The 12,783-nt window shown below is 53.6% G+C and overlaps 1 protein-coding gene across 1 annotated transcript in view; it reads right to left on the bottom strand.

Annotated features, from left to right (window-relative positions):
* Positions 1–12,783, bottom strand: part of JPH2 (junctophilin 2) — a 34,292-nt gene that overhangs the window by 12,284 nt on the left and 9,225 nt on the right. The gene's annotated exons all lie outside the window — the stretch shown is intronic.

The following is a 12,783-nucleotide window of genomic DNA, read 5'->3' on the forward strand; positions in this document are numbered from 1 at the left end:
GGCACTGCTGCTCGCAGCCCTCCACAAAGTCACGCTGAGGGTTTAGTAACACCATGACAAAGCACAGCCTGGAGGAAAGGGCCCAGCCACAACAATAACATCTAACTTTGCCTAGAGTATTTCTGAATTTATCATTTATCCACATGGCTGGCAGTGCCTGGGAGCTCAACACAGAGAAAAACTTGGCCCTGGCTGCAAAGCAGGAGACAAATACCAGCCGCCTTGGGAGAGCCCAGCGCATGCAACCCACAACACCAAAGTCTCTCCCAGCCCACAGCCTGGGGTCTGCCAAGCTCAGCAGTTAAAAAAAAAAAAAAAAGTTCAGGCAGGTTTGAGGGAGGCAGGAAGGTGATCTCTGCACTTTAGACATGAAACATATGAGAGGAAAAATTTCTTCCAAGGCTAAGATCTGTTCAAAAAAGAGAATCCTTTTGCAAAAGGAAAATGCTGGTCTTTTCTTATATGCATATAAAGTCAACACTTTGCAGGCAGCACTCGAATCAGGGCCACACTTTTTTATTTACTACTGGTTGTGCTGTCAGCTCCCAGTGCCCCTGCAGAAAGCAGCCTGTGCAAAAACCAGCAGAGGAGAATGTCTGGAGATAGAAGAGGTCAGGGTGAAACTGAAACAGAGGCCCACGGATTTTACAGCACTCAGCAGCAGAACTCAAAATCCCCTTTTCAAGGGCAGCACTGGACAATGAGCCACAAATGTTAAACACATCTAACCAGGGGCAATAAACAGAAAGAGGGGCCTTTACAAACCCACGCTGGTGCTCTCCATCCCAGGCGAGGCAGTACTGCCCGGGACAGCGCTTCCTAGTTTCACCCTGAGCCATCTCCCCAGGCAGCACGGTTAAAAATAGCTCCAGTGAATTCTTTGCAAGGAGGAGCAGCAGCCCTGTGCCCGAGCCGAGGGGAGGCATGTGGGCAATGCCTGCAGCCCCAGCCCAGCCTTGCTGCCGCTGCCTCCCAGCAGCACCGGCTGGGTCACGGTGGCTCCTCCAGGTCCATGCCTGGCAGGGAAGCTTCACACCCCAGCTGAATGGGTGGGAGAGGGACAGTTAAATGCATCTGCTGTTTTATTTGCTTCTCTGCCATGGCTCTAATGCTCTAATTGCTTTTTTACTAGTGCAGGACAGAGCACCATTCCTGGCCATCTCCCAGAAATGCTGCCCAAATCATTCCTCTGACTGCTACTAAAATCCCCTGCGGACACACAAGCCGCAGCTGAACACCATGATAACAGGTGAGACCCAAAGCCAAGCCAACATGCCTGTCTCTTTGGACAGTTTATGTGGTTTTGCACATCTATGTTGGATTAGACTGTAAATGAGATTGGAATTAGCAGAGAATACTGCAAATTCCAGATGGGGCTGGGGTGCCTGCAGGTGCAGCAATGACCTTGCGGCTAGAAATAGGGGAAGAACTTAGCTCTCAGCCCAAGCTATTGCACATTTGTTTATTAAGGGAAAGACAGACTTGTCCAGCGCTGTCCTTCCTTCTCCAGGATCTCCTTCCTCCCATTGATTCAGCAAACCCTGAGCAAAGACCAGCTGAACACTTTTTTCTTGCCATTCTTGATATCATCAGCTGCCTAAAAGGCCAATTAAGCAAATGTAATTCATCAGTCAGCTCTAGGAATGGAGACTTCTGCTAAACTCCCCTCTCCTGGAAACTGGCTTTTCCAGCCCCAGCCAAGTCCCTGTTCCAGCATCCAGCAGCAATAATTTCGTCCTTCTGAAGAAGCATAAGATAACAGTTTGTCTGCAGCACTCAGACGGGATAGAGAGAAAGCTGCAGAAGTCCTTTTGTTGATGGCAACATGGTCCCTTCTGCATTCACATTGCAAAGGGCAAGGACACACAGACCTGACCAACACAAGTCTGTGTTGGTGGCTGGACTAGATGACCTTTAAAGGTCCCTGCCAACCCAAACCATTCTATGATTCTATGACCTGATCAGGACAGACACTTCCTGACTTCTCTGTTTTCCATGCTGCCTTTGGACTTGTGTCACCTCTACAGCAGAAGCATCCTTTTCTTCCTGCTCAGTCCCAGTCCATCTCCTTTGTGCCTCTCCCTCTGCTTCCATGTGCATGCAGGTAACAGCAAAGCTCTGCTACCCTCATTAGCTGGTGACCAGCCCATCGGACTGAATATCCTTTTTCAGTCCATCTTTCGTGCCACTTTTCCTGCCCACAGCCAAACCCATCTGTGTGTCCTGCCCCACAGGCATCCTGCCCCAAGAGCCAGCTGTACCATTCATCCTCCTCTTGCTCCATCACTCATGTGCATGTACCCACGCAATTTAGACTCTGACATTGTTGGGGTGCATGAGGCTCCTGGTTTATCTTATGGACTCTGTACCTGCCAGGTGTGATCTAAATTGTGAATTAAGCATAAACCAACACAAACTGCCTCCACACCACCATAAAAGAAATCCAAAATGAGAAGCCATCCTGACCTTGCAGGGCAGCTCTGCCCTTCAGCCTCCTTTCTGTGGCAGATGGCTTATGAGATGCCCCAGGCTTTTCACTCATGGTACCAGCACTTACACAGAATTGGTAGCACTCTGTACGTGCCCAGGCTACTTAGCTGGATAAATCAGACCTTTTCTCTATCCTTCCATAAAAAAGGCATGAACAGGCCATTCAGCCAGGAGAAAAGCATCCTTTTCTGTGCAGTACTTCAGGAGCACAGGCCTGGCAGAGCTCCCTGCCACCTAACGAGCTCAGCAAGCATTAGCCTTTATGATTACTTGGTGAATTTTTTAAATACCGAAATGTTATCCTCAGCCCTAAATAGCTCAGAGCCACTTGCATCTTTCACCAAGGGATACTTCCCCTTGGAACAGTTAAAGTGATATTAATCTTACAGCAGACAGATCTGCAGCTGTCTTCAATAAGACGACAACCTACGCACCCCGGCTCTGTGTATGGGAGATTTGCTCAATTAAACTCCACCGGCCTGATGGCCCTGTGAGCTGAGTGGGACTGGGTGGGCAGCTCGCCGCCAGGGCTGGACTGTGCCAGCCCGCACAGCAGCCCATGGGCTGCGATGAGCTGGCCGGGCTAGCAGAGACCGCAGCTGCTCTCTGTTTCCCCCGCAGCCCTCGGATGCCAACCGGCAGCTGCCTGGAGCCGGCTCTAAATGGAGCAGCACAAGCCAGAGCCTCCTGGCTCCCAGAGCTGCTGGCCACTGGTCTGGTAGCATGGCCCTGAGGCCACTGCACTGGCCCCAGACCCACTGGTCCAGTAGCATGGCCCTGAGGCCACTGCACTGGCCCCAGATGAGCAGGACAGGCAGCTCCTCTCCCTGCCGGAGCCTGCTCTGCCTGCACAGTCGGGCTGGGAGCAGCTTGTAAGAGCATCCACAGAGATATCTTGGGGAGAAAAAAAAGGGGATTTGTAGCTGCCAGCTGGACTCCTTCCTCCTTCCCCTGGTTTTCAGGTCCGCTGTCCTCCATGCTGCCATGCATGCGGATGAAGCGGAGCCTGGCAGAGCCAGTCTCCCAGAGCAGCACAGCCTTGGGACTACGCACAAACACCACTGACCTATTCCAGCTTCCACCACACCATTACCAAAGGGGTTCAACTAATACTCTGGGGACCCTTGTTTAATTAGCTACCACAGCGAGATCAAAGCAGCTGGGTTATCCCACCGACAAGGGCATCAAAACATCTTTACAGCACATATGCAATCGGGGTCTTCCAGCTTTTCATCCCCCACATGCTCCCGCCTCCCTGCCTGTAGCTGCACTGAGCAGGCAGGGACTGCTTCCCACCCTGCCCAGGGGAAGGAATTCCCACTTCCAAGAAGACACCAGGGCTGCAGCATTCTTTTGTTGTGAAGGAGCCCTGCCTGATCCAGGAGCTCCTGCCCAGTCCCAAGCTGTCAAATGGATAGCATCCACAGACCGAGTGTGTTTTACCCAACTGCCGCCTCCATCAGTCTAAAACAGGTTGAAATGTGTGTCTTCCCTCTAAGATTGTTAGCTTTTTCAGTGAAAAGTTTTAGCAACTTCTAACTTCACTTTTCCAGATTTCAGCAATCCAAACCAAAAGTGAGGAACTGCAGTATCTGTTTATGATCTTTTTCCCAGTTAAAAAGGAAAAGAAGGATTTTTAAAAAAAGGAAATTAAACAGGCAGATTCCTTAAAATATTGTATTTGGTCAGAAGCCAAATTATTCATCAAAATTTAAGACAGAAGCCTTTTTGTCCCAGTCCTCTAGGTCTCTCAAGTTGACATTCACAGATCCAAGTTCCAGGAGAAATAAAAGGGAGCAGGGAGCTGTGAAGGCTGCCAGCCCACTGCCCAGGCAGCAGCACCCGCATCCCTGTGCATCTGCACCCAACCCAGCCAGATGGGACACCAGGTCCCTCCTGGCACTCACCGAAGGCTCAGAAGGCCTTGCAGGAGCAAAACGACTAAAACTAAGACTCAGAAAGCCAAAGGGCTCTGACTCAGCACCAGGATAAGCTGAAAGAAATGCACCTCCTCCAGGAGGAGGGAGGTTTTCTGTATCTCAGGCTTTATGTTTAAATTGGACTTTTTACTTAAATGCATTTTATTTTTCAAGATATGCTTATTTCACATTCCACTGAAATGATGATAACCTCCAACCAAAGCCTGACTGAATCTGATGATTTGAAAGCTCAGCTCCCTGCTGGCTGATTTCAAGCATTCGGATGGGAGTCAAAGTCTTCCTGCTCCATGCAGCAGCAGATCAATTGAACGAGAAGCTACCATTTTCCACAGTTGTTTTTGCAGATTAAAGTCACACTTCGTTTTTCCCTTTCTGTGTTTGTAAGCTGTTGAGATAAGGGTTTCCCACAAGGTCAGAATGAACAGCCCATTAATTCCACTTTCCCTGCGTGGCTGGCTCTGAGTCATACCCATGCCTGGGGCTGACATCCTGCTATTCAAACTCTACTCCTCTTGAGGGGATCCCTGCAAGCCACAGCCCCACTTGCTTCAGCCCCAAAGACCCAGAAAGCCCTGGAGAAGGCAGTTTGCTGCCCAACAGATGCTTTCTCCATGGAGTTACGGAAAGCACATGCTCCCTCTTGCCCTTATAGGGCATGAAGCGCCTAAGGAAATTAATGTGAGGCGGATGGAAAATAGATAAAGCTGTGTGCACCCTCCTCTGGAGTCAAAACACATCTCAGCGTAATGAGCACAGTGGGCCAAAAATGTGTCAGTGCTGGAGCCGCAGCCAGCCTGGGCTGGGGACGAGGCCATCCTGGGGAAGGGCTACAAGAAAGGGGTGAAGGCATCACGCCATCACTCGTTCCACGGCACTGAACCCCTCCAGCCCACAAGGGCCCACATAGCAGGGGCAGTCCTGCAGCTGGGGCAGGTGTCTGATCCTGGTACTGGGCCCTAACCCTGGGGCTCACTGTCCCCATGGCCACACGGGAGCAGGAACGGAGAGGGACTCAGCCAGCCCCTGCAGCCTGCTCCCTGCCTGGCTCCAGCAGCCAGGACTGCAAGGGTGAGCTAGAAGGAGGGGTGAGCCCAGGGGCCATTTGGGGTGGGACGAGGGTCAGGCAGCAGTGGGAAACAGGCAATACTTCTGCAGAGCTGGAGAATGGTGCTCTGGGGCAGCAAAACCACAAAATCCCAGCTCACCCAAGCCCAAACCAGCCCTGCTCAGTCTTGATCACAAGGCTGTAAAGACCAAGCCCTGGCTCTGGGACAGGAGCTAAGCATCCCCATCTCCAGGATGCAAGTGACACAAAGTCCCTGAGCTCCTGATCCAGGGTGCAGGGAGGCTTGGGTGGAAGCATTACTCCTAACCAAACCATGCGGGGTGACAACGTGACGCCATGGCAGAAGGCAGCCAGGGGCGTTCTTGCTTCAAGAGCTTTGAGGGAATCCCAAGCTGAAGTGGTCCTGGCCGCAGTGGCATGGACCAGGCAGGTTTCCCCTCACTGTCCCTGGACACTGACCTCGGTTTGTGCTGATAAGCCACACAGAGGAGGTCATGCCTGCTCAGGAGCTGCAAGGGGAAAAGGTCTTTATTCACCTGGTTTCATGGGAAGGAGGGAGCACTGCTGGCACCAGAACCTCGCGGGAAGCAGGAGAGTCCCAGCCCTGAGCTTTGGTTGGTGTGGAAAAAGATGCCAGCAACTGGATTTCTATTAACCAAAAGTGAATGAAACAAGATTATTCTCTTTATAAACACACTGAGCTCTGTAAGAAATGTCTTTGCTGGGAGAGCAGGACCAAGGAACGTCCCCTCACTGCTCCGTGTTGGCCCCCAGCTATGGCAGGAGCTGCACAGCTGCCCTCATTTCTCCCTGCCACGCATGTGCTGGCTCTCTCCGAGCCCTGCCTGTGGAAGCAGAGATGCTCGTTCCCACTATGGGGGCTGTGGGGCAGCCAGAACACCCAGCTGTCCAGGACCTGCCCTCGGCTCCTGCCACTCGACCGCCTCCAGGCGTGGCTGCACCTTGCTCAGTCTCAGCTCCCCCTGCCCCCACAGGGAGTTGCAGGGTGGGGGGATTTTAATGAAGCTGGGGTAGTCCTGTCGCCCCCTTCTGCACTCACCTATCTTTTAAGTCCCCTGAGAGGTCAGGCTGCAGCATCTTTGGTGTCTGATCATACAGCTGCAGAAATGCTGCTCCCAAGTCCTGTGTCTCTCCCTGGCAGCTCCTGCTTGGAAGCAAATCACAATATCCCACCCGGGGCCAGGACAAACTCTCCCATCTCCTGCCTGCTGATACCTCCTTGTTACACACCCCATTCACACCCCATTACATGGGGGTGTGCAGTCCTGGAGCAGAGAGATTGTGAAGCTGGGACAGCAGAGGAGGAGCAGCTGCTCTCCTAAGCAGGGAGTCCACCTGGCAGGGACTGCCTTGAACCACCACTGCTGCCCACTCTTGCAGGGTGGCCATGAGCATCCTGCCCTACAGCCTCACACCAAAAGCTCTGGGAATGCACGGGACTCCCATCCATGCCTCTGGCTAAAAGCCTGAGGAACGCAGAAATCAAAACATGCTAAAAAAAAAAAAAAAAAATATCCTAAAAATCTTTCAAAGCAAACCCTGAGTCTGATTCAACCAGACCTGAAAACCCCAGCTCCGAACTCTCTGGCCCTGGGAAAGCTGAGCTGCACCATTAGCACCAGGATGGTTGCGGCCACTGCAGCCACCAGCCCAGCCCTGGCCACACACTGTGCCTCCCCAACCAGGTGCATCAGGAAGCCATCACTTTTGCTGCCCACCTTCCCCACCAGTGCCATAAACCCCCAGGAGCACCCAGGAGGAGGGCAGGAGCTTGCCGGGGCAGAGCCGTGCCAAATAAAGCACCTTATCGGTGGAAGTGCACAACCCAGCTCCAGCGGCGTGGGCTGCCACGGGCCTTGGCTCTCAGCTGTCGTGCTGGGCAGCGCTGATAAAACCCTGCTCTGCCTGCCCTTATTTAGTCAGGAGGCTCTGCTGACTCCAGCAATTTTGGGACGTCATTTGCACCACACACCCGCATTCCCTGAGGAGATGCTCGCTGTCGCCTGGCCACGCAGGCTGGAAATGCTGAGCACAGGGAGACAGCGGCAGCACTGCCGGGAATGTGGCTGGGCAGGGGAGGTTTGGAAAGCGATACGGGAGCCGTTAAGCACTCTTGTTATTTGAAGGGAGAGCTAAGATGTGCCCCAAAGACGTGGGCATGGACACCTCACACTATGAGTGATGCCCACGTGCTGCTGCCAGGGAAGCTGCACTGATGTGATTTCTGACACCAAGCACCCACCGTAGCTCGGCATCACTTTAACACAGCCCAGGCTCAGCACAGTGACTAAACCCTACTTTAACAGGAATTAATGCCTCACATTTCAGAATGCAGTTCAGAAATTATTGCAGTTATCTATGCAAGCAGGAGTATTGCAGGACCTCTATAGATACTACATTAAACCCAAAGATAAATCCAAAATGCATTCACTTTTAGTTGTACTCTCCAGGCATGAAACACCCAGCTGCACAGGGGCTTCAGGGCCAGTGTCTGAAGACAAACAGGTGAAGGACAGCAGCCATTATTACCTCTATTATCTTGCTTTCCTATCAATCCCACGACACCTGGCAGCTATATCTGAGGTGTTATTACCAGGACATACACCCATCAAACAATCTCAGAGCATGGCCAGACCCATGCCTTGCAGGATGCGTGGCCAAGTCCCTCCGTTGATTTTGATCCAAGTCACTGGGAAGCACAACTGCCTGCAGAGGCAGATGGTGGCAGACACTACTGCAGTGGGACGGAGGTGGGATTTGCAGTATTTACACTCATTTTGTCCCCCAAAAGCGACAGTGTAGAGGAAACCCCCTGTATGAGCTGCCTGGCTCAGTACAGCTTTCAATAAAATCAAAGGTTCCCCCTGGAGCTGGTCCTGCCCTTCCTCTCATTTATTTTATTTTAATCTGTTCTGAAGACATGAAAGCTGACCATTTCCATGCTCCTGCTGCCTGCTTTCAGTGGGACAATCCTCCCCACGTGACAGGCAAACACATACTGTGCAGGAAGGTGCTGCCGCTCCCCAAGCACCCAGGGGTGCAGAGCACCCCGTTTGGCACTAACCCATATGCCCCAAAAACTCCAGGGCAGCCATTGCACACCTCAGGGTGGCTTTTAACTGGCTTGCTGATGGCTTGGTGGTGGCTGTCCCCTCCTTGCGGGGGCTGGCAGGGGACAGACCTGCTGGCTTGTCCTCCAGCCAGCTCATCTGCTTAAGCACTGGGGAGATGATGTCCCAGCTGCAATCCCAGGACCTCACTGTCTTTCCCACCCAGCCTAACATTTTTTCAAAGGAGCCCCCAGACAGGGCAGAGGGAGGGAAAGGGGGAGGGCTGGGGCGAGTGCCTTCACCTGGCACTGTGGGAACAGCCGCACTCCTGCTCTTATGGGAATCCCTCGGGATCACAGCAAGACAAGTCCCAGGGCCCCAGCAGCACAGGGCACAGCTAGCCACCACCGTACGGGGTGTGTTAACCCACCCCCCCCACCCCCCCCATCTGTAGTTACCCCTGGGCAGGAGTAAAGCCATGTTCACTGGCTGCCACAGAGGCTGCGCTCCGAGATGACTTTTCTCCCGAGTGACAGCAGCCGGGGTGAGGATTCATCACGCTTTGACTTCCATTAGCTCCATCCCACCAGCTGATCCCAGCGCTGCCAACAGACATGCCCCCGGCGTTTCTGCCTGACATCGGAGCAGCGCCAAGGGGCTTTGCCTGGGGTGAGGGGGCAGCCGGCTGACTCTGTTCTGGACAGAATGCCCCCATGCCAAATGATTTTTACTAAAACAATGAAAAAATAATGAAAAAAAAAAATAATCACTGTTCACTCTGCCAGCAGCAAGGCGATGCCAGCTCTGTCCTCAGCTTCTTGCACAATGGGGAAAGCGGCTGGATTGCTGACCCGGGGGGATTCGGGATGGAGCTGAGGAGGCCAAGCAGTGCCGCAGGGCAGGCAATAGCTGGCAGTGCCCACGGCACCGGCTGGAATGCCCAAACCAAGCAGGCAGGCGGGACAGGAGCTGCAAAGCAGCCCGGTGCCTCAGACGCCCTCGGAGCAGAGCGTGGGATGAGGGAGGTTTGCTGACCGTGGCTGACCATCACCCTCGGCCATCGCGGCTCTCCCGCCCGTCTCTGCCCGGCAGCTCACAGGCAGGGCACCCAGCAGCACTGCCGGTAGCCGCCTGCCCGCGCACGCGCCTGGCATTCCTGCGGTGCAACAGGCCGAGGCAGCTTCCAGCACTTGGGCTTGTTTTCCTCAGGATTTCTATCTCTAAAGTGCCTTTTATGGTGCAAAAGAGTGAAATCTGGTCTTCTCCTGACATTTCCCCCCAGAGAGCGGAAGGCTGGATGTTACGGTAGTTTAGCTCTGCAAGGGGCTACCCTGAGGGCCAGGAGCAAACGAAACCCAAACATCCAGATACAACAGCACAGGTACGCGGAGGCGGTCGGGCGTCTGCACAGCCCGGCTGCTGTGTCCTGCTACTCAGCTCCTAGCAATAATATTACACACAGATCCATCACATCTTCCCCCAAAAAAGGATTTGTGTAGCCTCAAAGAGTTTCTTTGGGTAAGGTACACACTGCCATCCAAGGAGAAATATAAACGCTCCGTCTAGAAAACTCCACCCTGTAGTTATGTGCTAGGGCCGTGCTAATGATAGTACAGCCTTTTTATAAACCGTAATAATTGATTTTCACAATCTGTCTGCAATTACTCTCTGTTCTGAGTGTGGAAACTGAGGCAAGGTTCAAGGCTGAAAAGAAAGTCTGTGGCAGAGCTAGGGTTTAACCTAAGGACCCTCTCGATGCAAAATTATCTATATGTACTCTCAGCCCCAAATCTGAGCTGAAAGGAGGAGGAAGGAAAGCATGAGAAGGATTTTCACAAGGCAGCACATAGAGAGAGTGGCTCTGCCCAGAGCCACATACACCAGGAATAAACACAGATGGAAATGGTGAGTTGTAGTTTACGGGACGGAGGAGCCCGAATGCTCCTTTTGCAGCAGGGCCAGCTCAGCGCAGGCAGCACCGCAGGGACAGGACCGGGGCACCGCACCGCAGTGGAAAGCAGCATTCTGTCCCCCCGCCACCACAGCCGCACTCGCAGGGTCTGCTAACGGAGGACTCCCTGGAGGAAACCGGCTTTAACGTCTTATTTCCTCCAGCTCCAAAGTTTCCTTAATAGGAAATTATTCCCCAGCTGCGCTGGGGAGGGATGCGGTCTCCCGCCAGGGCAGCAGGCGCATTCCAGCCCCTGACGGAAAACACTGCAGAGCCGCCTTTGATCCAAAGTGTAAATAGTGTATAATAAAAAGAGGTTTGTGTAAACTGGCCGAGCTCTTGGGGAGCAGCTTTTGCAGCTCCAGCCTCCTTATCTACAGGTGCCCAGTGCCAGGGCTGTACACTTTTCCTGGACACAATAAAGCTGGTGACGGGCTGAGCCTGCCCTACCGGGAGGATCCAGTGGACCCCATGCTGCCCCAGCCTATTATTTATATCCTAGCTGGCCCTGCGCACTGTTCCACTTGCAGTTCTGCCATTTTTCCTCTGCTGGTCTCTGAGGCAACTGGGTTTTGCTAAAATAACAATCACACTTCCCAGAAAACTTTAGAGCAGAAATGGATGCTGAGAGAGTAGAGACAGCGTTTCTCAGAGCAGAAAGATGGGGTTTGGGAGCAGGCACCCTCCCTGCTGCCATTATCACCCATCTCTGCCTTAATGAAGTAACTGATAATTAAAAAGCATTTGAATAGAACACGGCAGGACAGCCATGGAGTTGCAGCCACTGCCCAGCAGCTGGGCATAGCCTGAACAAGGCAAGGTTTTGATGGAGAGGCAAGGTGAAACCTCGAGGTGTGTCACAACCACACTTCCCCCAGGAAGAGGAGAGGAGCAAAGGCTCTGACCCTGCCTGACGATCCTGGTCTCTGCTGGGCTGGGTCCAAGACTGGCAGAAATGCTGTGGGACGAGAAGCGTGCTGCCTGTGCAGCTTGGACACAGGCAGGGATGCGAGCAGGAGAAGAAGTTTATTCCCTGCCCCCTTCCCAACAGACCCTAGAGCCACTCTTTATCTCTTCCCTCTTCCATCCCAGGCGGGAAGGTGGAGCAATTAGCACTTTCCTTTCCCACAAATTTCTAACATGGCTAATTCTGAGCAGAGCCTACCTGTCTGATCCCAACGCACCGGGCAGTGCAGCGGCAATGTGGTGCCTGGCAGTGCCCACAGATCTGTGGGTGCAAGGGACACCAGTGCAGTACGAGGCTGCCACGTGCTCGCAGCAGCCCCTTGCACACTCCTCCCTCACATGCCCCTGTGGCACACATCCCCAGGCACGCTGTCAGCCCCCTTCCTACTGCTGAGGTCTGGCCAGGACAAACTGGGGGACAAAAGGGGGCAAACCCAGCTGAGCCCCCCGTGCTTCCTCCTTCCCTGACATCCTAAAGCATCACAGGCTACAGAATCAGGCTGTGTGCCACAGGTTTGGGCTCGGTGCTCCAGTGTGGGCTCAGCCACCCACCCTGGCTCTGGCTATTGCCTCCTTCGTGGCAGAAACAGTCAGAGCCTGTCCGAGGGCAGCTGGGTTGTGGGGGGAAGATGGGGCTCCCCAGGGCAGCCTCCTCCACTGTTTGGTACCCACTGCAGGTCCTGCCTCCAAGTTCACAGCATCCCAGCACAGCAGTGCTTGTCCCAGAAAGCTCATTATACCAAGCCACTAAAAATAAGCAACAACCCTAATGCATCCCATAAACTCCCCACAGAGCCACACCAGGGGCTCTGGGGCTAAAGCTATGCTCTGCTGCAGACCCAGTTTATCTGGGACACATCTCGCTTGCTGCTCATAAGCCTGCTGGATTTACCACAGTCAAACCCCACTGTTTCTCATCCTGCCCCATCTAGGACCCAGTGACTCCAGCAGCCTGGCACAGCACCAGGGTGCTCCCCATCCCACCAGCTCACGCTCCCCATCCTGCTGAGCGCCAGGGCTAGGGCCAGTCCCTGCTGCCCAGCAGCTCCCCCCTGGACCAGGGCTGCAGGGGGACAGGGGAGAGGGTGAGAAAGAAGACAGGTCCTGAATGCTCCTGACCTGCCACGAGGGCCCTTGGCCCCATTCTGCCAGCATTTAGTACAAAGAAGTAAATAGAAATTGCGGAGAGCGGCACCGGTTGCCACTGCTACTGCACAGCGAGGAGGCATGCAGCATGGCTCCAGAGGGACGCGTGGGATGGGGAGAACCACCACCACCACAGGACCTGTGCATTGGAGC

The sequence above is a fragment of the Falco peregrinus genome, chromosome 9 (genome assembly GCF_023634155.1).
Source record: "Falco peregrinus isolate bFalPer1 chromosome 9, bFalPer1.pri, whole genome shotgun sequence".
NCBI classification, from domain to species: Eukaryota; Metazoa; Chordata; class Aves; order Falconiformes; family Falconidae; genus Falco; species Falco peregrinus.